At 20.2% G+C, this 7,961-nt stretch overlaps 1 pseudogene; it reads left to right on the top strand.

Moving 5' to 3' along the window:
* The first annotated feature begins 598 nt into the window (after positions 1–598).
* On the top strand, positions 599–2,333 carry LOC134836423 (NADH-ubiquinone oxidoreductase chain 5-like; annotated as a pseudogene).
* Positions 2,334–7,961: the final 5,628 nt, after the last annotated feature.

Raw genomic sequence — 7,961 nt, 5'->3', positions numbered from 1 at the left:
TATTATTTATGAACGAACAAGAAGACGAAGTTTATTTATTAATAAAGGATTAATAAATTTTATCCCAAGAATTTCTATATGATGATTTTTATTAAGAATTAGAAATATAGCTGCACCTCCATCTTTAAATTTAATAGGTGAAATTTTTTTATTAACTTCAATTATTAACTGATCTTGATTAAGAATATTTTTTATTTCTTTAATAACTTTTTTAGGGGGGGCATATTCAATTTATTTATATTGTAGAAATCAACACGGTAATTTAAATTCATTAATATTAAATTATAATATTTCTACTGTTCGAGAAAATTTAGTTTTAATATTACATTGGTTACCTTTAAACTTACTTATTTTAAAACCTGATTTTTGTATATTTTGAATTTAAAAAATATTAATTTTTAAATTTAAATAATTTAAATAGTTTAAAAAAAACATTGATTTGTGGAATCAAAAATGTATATAATTTACTTTAAATAATTCAATGAATTGCCTGATTAAAAGGGTTACCTTGATAGGGTAAATTATATGATTTTTCATATTCATTAATTTATTAAATTAAATTAATATTAATTTTTAAAATTAAAAAAAAATATATAAATAGTGATTAATTTATCAATTTGTGTAATTTATTATTTATTTTTATTTTTATTTAGAGTAATTATATTTTTAAAAGGTTCTTATTGTTTAATAAATGAAATAAGATATTTTTATGAATTAGAATTAATATCTGTAAATTCCTCAATAATTGTAATAACTATTTTGATTGATTGAATATCCTGTTTTTTTTTATCATTTGTTAGATTAATTTCTTGTTTAGTAATTTTATATAGAAAAGAATATATAAATAATGATAAAAATATTAATCGATTTATTATGTTAATTTTAATATTTGTATTTTCAATATTTTTATTAATTATTAGTCCAAATTTAATCAGAATTTTATTAGGATGAGATGGTTTAGGATTAGTATCTTATTGTTTAGTAATTTATTATCAAAATATTAAATCTTTTAATGCAGGTATATTAACATTTTTATCTAATCGAATTGGTGATGTATTAATTTTATTATCAATTGCTTGAATATTAAATTTTGGTTCATGAAATTATATCTTTTATTTAGATATTATAAAAAATGATTTTTATTTAAAAATTATTGGTTCAATATTAATTTTAGCAGCTATAACTAAAAGAGCTCAGATTCCATTTTCTGCTTGATTACCAGCTGCAATAGCAGCACCTACTCCTGTTTCTGCTTTAGTTCATTCATCAACATTAGTAACAGCAGGAGTTTATTTATTAATTCGATTTAATAATTTATTAATACATTTATTTTCTAGAAAAATTTTATTATTAATTAGAATATTAACTATATTTATAGCAGGATTAGGGGCAAATTTTGAATTTGATTTAAAAAAAATTATTGCTCTTTCTACTTTAAGACAATTAGGATTAATAATAAGAACTTTAGCAATAAGATTAACTTATTTAGCATTTTTTCATTTATTAACACATGCTTTATTTAAAGCTTTATTATTTATATGTGCAGGAATAATTATTCATAATATAAAAAATTTTCAAGATATTCGTTATATAGGTTCTTTAATTTTACAAATGCCAATAACTATTATAAACTTTAATATTGCTAATTTAGCTTTATGTGGAATACCTTTTCTTTCTGGATTTTATTCAAAAGATTTAATTTTAGAAATAGTAGTTTTTAATAATAGAATTAATATTTTGTCTTATTTTTTATTTTATTTTTCTACAGGTTTAACTGTTTGTTATAGATTTCGTTTGATTTATTATACATTATATTCTAATTTTAATAGATGAACTTATCATTATTTAAATGACAATTCTATTACAATAATTTTTAGAATAATAGGTTTATTAATTATAACAATTATTGGAGGATGTATTTTAAGTTGAATAATTTTCCCAATTCCTTATTTTATTATTTTACCTTTATATTTAAAATTAATAACTTTAATAGTTTGTGTATTAGGGGGGATTATAGGAACAATTTTATCAAAATGAATAATTTTTTTAAAATCAAAAATTATAAAATTTAAATTTTCTGTAATATTTTTTGGTTCAATATGATTTTTACCTTTTATTGTTACAGTAAATATTACTAAATACCCTTTATTTATAAGAGAAATATATACAAAATCTTCTGATTATGGTTGATTAGAAACATTTATAGTAAAAAATCTTTTTTATAGATTTTTACATATTTCATCTTTTTTACAAGTTTTAATAAAAAATAATTTAAAATTTTATTTTATAGTATTTTTTAGTTGATTAATTTTTTATTTTTTTATAATATTTTATTTAAATAGCTTATATTTAGAGCATGACATTGAAGCTGTCAAAGAAACTTTTTTGTTTTTAAATAATTTAAATTTATAAAATAAAATTTATTTTTACAATGAAAATGTAATGTTTTTTTTTAAACTATATAAATAAGAATATAAATGGAGTTAAACCATTAAAGAAAGAAGTTAGCAGCTTTTTCTTAATCCAATATTCTTTTAATTGGAATAATATTTTCAATTTTATCATTAACAATGATATACCTCTATTTTGGTTTCAATTAAAAATAAGGACTTTAGTCTTAAATTAGGTCGAAACTAATCACAATCAATTTGCTTCTTATTTTTTTTTAAAAAAAAATAAGGCAGATAAAAATTATTTCTTTTGAATGCAAATCAAATATTTTTTATTTAAACTACAACCCTATTTTTAAAAAATTAATTATTTCAATCTAAAGCTCCTTGATTTCACTCATGAAATAAACCTAAAATTAAAACTATTAAAAAAATTAAAATAGTAATTCTTCAATTAATTAAAGAATTAATTTTTAATGAAAAAATTATAGGGAATATTAAAGCAATTTCTACATCAAAAATTAAAAAAATAATAGCAATTAAAAAAAATCGTAAAGAAAAAGGTAAACGAGAAGAATTAAAAGGTTCAAATCCACATTCAAAAGGAGAATTTTTTTCTCGATCATAAAAAGATTTTTTTGATAAAATTGAAGCTAAAATTATAACAATATTAGAAATAATTATGGTAATAATTAATAAAATTATTAAAATTATTATTATTTATATTAATTAATAAACTTTATGATTGGAAGTCATATATACTTTTTATATTATATAAATAATTACCTCATCAATAAATAGAAATATAAACAAATAATCATACTACATCTACAAAATGTCAATATCATGCAGCAGCTTCAAACCCAAAATGATGATTTATAGAGAAATGATTATTTAAATGACGAATTAAACAAATAATTAAAAATATTGTTCCAATTAATACATGTAATCCATGAAATCCTGTAGTTAAAAAAAAAATTGAACCATATACTGAATCAGACATTGTAAAAGATGCTTCTATATATTCATAACCTTGAAGAATAGAAAAATATAGTCCTAATAAAATAGTAAAAAATAAACCTTGAGTAGTTTGTTGTTTATTATTTTCTATTAATCTATGATGAGCTCAAGTAATTGTAATTCCAGAAGTTAATAAAATTACTGTATTTAATAAAGGAATCTGAAAAGGATTAAATGCTTGAATATTTAAAGGAGGCCAAATTTCCCCTAACTCAATAGTAGGAGATAATCTTCTATGAAAAAAAGTTCAAAAAAATGAAAAAAAAAAACAAACTTCTGATGTAATAAATAAAATTATACCCCATCGAAGACCAGTAACAACATCATATGTATGTAAACCTTGAAAGGTCCCTTCTCGAGAAATATCACGTCATCATTGATATATAGTTAATAAAGTAATAATATTTCCTATTATAAATAAATTTAATCTATATTGATGAAATCATTGAACTAATCCAGTTACTGAACAAAAAGCTCCTAAAGCTCCTGTTAATGGTCAAGGACTATAATCTACTAAATGAAATGGGTGATTAGAATGGTTTATCATTATTAATTAATTAATTTCTCTAGCATATAAAGTTGTTAATACAGCAAATACATAAGCTTGAATAATTGATACTGCTGATTCTAAAGTTAATAATAAAATTTGCACAATAATTAAAATTCTTACAAATATAGTTCTTATTGATACTCCTGTATTTCCTAATAAAGTTATTAATAAATGTCCAGCAATTATATTAGCAGTTAACCGGACAGCTAAAGTACCTGGGCGAATAAAATTTCTAATTGTTTCAATACATACTATAAAAGGTATTAATAATCTAGGTGTACCTTGAGGTACTAAATGACAAAATATATGTTGAGTATTATTAATTCACCCATATAATATAAAACTAATTCATAAAGGTAATCTTAAAGTCAATGTAAATACTAAATGTCTAGAAGAAGTAAAAATATAAGGAAATAACCCTAAAAAATTATTAAAAAAAATAAACACAAATAAATTAATAAATAAAAATGTTGACCCATTAAATGAATTAACACCTAATAAAATTTTAAATTCTTTATGTAAAACTTGAAAAATTGTTTGCATTATAAAAGAAATTCGAGAAGGAATAATTCAATAAGATATTGGTATTAATAAAAAAATCAAAAATGTTCTTATTCAATTTAATGAAAAATTATAAATTGATGAACAAGGATCAAAAACTGAAAATAAATTTATTATCATTTTATTAAAAATTTTTTATTTAAATTTTTATTAGAATTTTTATCAAAATTTTTTAAATCAACAATTTTTGGTATAAATAAATAATAATTCATAAAATTAACAAATATATATGTAAATAAAAAAATTAAAAATAAAATAATTCATTTTAAAGGAGCTATTTGTGGGATTAAAAAATATTTATAGAAATAATTTTAGTTTGACAAACTAATGTTATAAATTTAACTAATTTTTTTATTTAATATAATAAAAAATTAATTTATAAAATTTTTTATTCAAGCAATAAAATATTTAATAGAAACAGATTCTAAAACAATTGGTATAAATCTATGATTTGCCCCACAAATTTCTGAACATTGACCAAAATATAAACCAACTCGATATATATAAGTATTAATTTGATTTAATCGACCAGGTACAGCATCTACTTTAATTCCTAGAGATGGAATTGTTCATGAATGTAATACATCTATTGCTGAAACAATAAATCGAATATTTGTATATCTAGGTAAAATTAATCGATTATCTACATCTAATAAACGAAATTCATTTATATTTAATTCATTAGTAGGAATTATATAAGAATCAAATTCTAAATTATTGAAATCAGGATATTCATATCTTCAATATCATTGATGCCCAATAACTTTTACACTAATTGAAGATTTGTAAGGATCATCTAATAAATATAATAATCGTATAGAAGGTAAAGCTACTGCAAATAAAACTAAAACTGGTATAATTGTTCAAAAAATTTCAATAAATTGATCTATTAATAAAAATCGATTAGAAAATTTATTAAAAAATAAAGATAATATAGAATTACCAATTAAAACTGTAATAATTATTAATACTAATAAAGTATGATCATGAAAAAAATTTAATTGTTCTATTACAGGAGAACTTCTATCTAATAAAAATATACTTCCTCAAGTTGCCATTAATAATTTTAATAAAAGTTATACTTTATTGATAGAATTTAAATCTATTGCATTTATCTGCCATATTAAATTTTTATTTATAAAAACTTTTTTTATTTAATTAATAAAGGTATTTGTATGAAACTATGTTCAGAAGGAGGAAGATTTTGATACCATTCAATTGAAGAATTTAAATTTTCTGAATACAATACAGATTGATTAGAAACTAAACTTTTTCATATAATAAATAAAAATATTAAAGTTCCTAAAAATGAAATTAAAGATCCTAAAGAAGAAATTATATTTCATGTAATATAAGAATCAGGATAATCTGAATATCGTCGAGGTATTCCTGATAAACCTAAAAAATGTTGAGGAAAAAAAGTTAAGTTTACTCCCAAAAATATAATATAAAATTGAGCTTTTAATAACATTGTATCTATTGATAAACCCGTAAATAATGGATATCAATGAACAAACCCTCCTATAATAGCAAATACAGCCCCTATTGATAAAACATAATGAAAATGAGCTACTACATAATATGTATCATGTAAAACAATATCTAAAGAAGAATTAGCTAAAACAATACCTGTTAATCCTCCTACAGTAAATAAAAATACAAACCCTAAAGATCATAACAAAGCAGGAGTAAGGTTTAATTGAGTTCCATATATTGTTGCTATTCAACTAAAAATTTTAATCCCTGTAGGAACAGCAATAATTATAGTAGCTGAAGTAAAATAAGCTCGAGTGTCTACATCTAACCCAACAGTAAATATATGATGAGCTCAAACAATAAATCCTAATAAACCAATTGCAGCAATAGCATATATTATACCTAAAACTCCAAAAGCTTCTTTTTTTCCTCTTTCTTGACAAATAATATGAGAAACAATCCCAAATCCTGGTAAAATTAAAATATAAACTTCTGGGTGACCAAAAAATCAAAATAAATGTTGGTATAAAATAGGATCACCTCCTCCTGCCGGGTCAAAAAAAGAAGTATTAATATTTCGATCCGTTAACAATATAGTAATTGCTCCCGCTAATACTGGTAAAGATAATAATAATAAAATAGCTGTAATAAATACTGATCAAACAAATAATGGAACACGATCAAATGATATTCCTACTGGTCGTATATTAATAATTGTTGTTAAAAAATTTACAGCTCCTAAAATTGAACTAATCCCTGCTAAATGTAAAGAAAAAATTGCTAAATCAACTGAAGCCCCAGCATGAGAAACATTAGCTGATAATGGAGGATAAACAGTTCAACCAGTTCCCGCCCCATTTTCCACTAAACTTCTTAATAAAAGTAAAGTAATTGAAGGAGGTAATAATCAAAATCTTATATTATTTATCCGAGGAAAAGCTATATCAGGAGCTCCTAATATTAAAGGAACTAATCAATTTCCAAACCCACCAATTATCACAGGTATTACTATAAAAAAAATTATTACAAAAGCATGAGCAGTAACAATTACATTATAAATTTGATCATTCCCAATTAAAGCTCCTGGGTGTCTTAATTCTTACCAACCTATTTAATCAGAATTTATCCTACTAATTTCACTTACCAACCTATTTAATCAGAATTTATCCTACTAATTTCACTTACCAACCTATTTAATCAGAATTTATCCTACTAATTTCACTTACCAACCTATTTAATCAGAATTTATCCTACTAATTTCACTTACCAACCTATTTAATCAGAATTTATCCTACTAATTTCACTTACCAACCTATTTAATCAGAATTTATCCTACTAATTTCACTTACCAACCTATTTAATCAGAATTTATCCTACTAATTTCACTTACCAACCTATTTAATCAGAATTTATCCTACTAACATAATTTTTTTAAAAAAATGTTTTATTTAAAGTATATTTTAATTATATATAAAATATTTTATTGATATTTAAATTTAAAAATTTATATACTTAATTTCTAAATTAATAAAATCTTAAAAATCACAAATTTATTTAAATGGTTGTAGTCCTAATCTTATATAAATTATTAAAAAATTTAATTTAAAATCATTAAAAAATTTAAATTTAAGTCCTAAATAAGAAGAAAAAAATTATATAAATTATTAAAAAATTTAATTTAAAATAAAAAAAAAATTTATATATAAATTTAATTAAATATAAAATTAATAATTTTTATACTTTATTTTAAATATAAAAATAAAAAATATTTTATTATTTATATATATATATATATATATATATATATATATATATATATATATATATATATATATATATATATATATATATATATATATATATATATATATATATATATATATATATATATATATATATATATATATATATATATATATATATATATATATATATATATATATATATATATATATATATATATA

This window comes from Culicoides brevitarsis, unplaced genomic scaffold (genome assembly GCF_036172545.1).
Source record: "Culicoides brevitarsis isolate CSIRO-B50_1 unplaced genomic scaffold, AGI_CSIRO_Cbre_v1 contig_26, whole genome shotgun sequence".
NCBI classification, from domain to species: Eukaryota; Metazoa; Arthropoda; class Insecta; order Diptera; family Ceratopogonidae; genus Culicoides; species Culicoides brevitarsis.
Note: the sequence above shows the minus strand (reverse complement) of the source record. Positions and strands in the feature narration are given on the sequence as shown.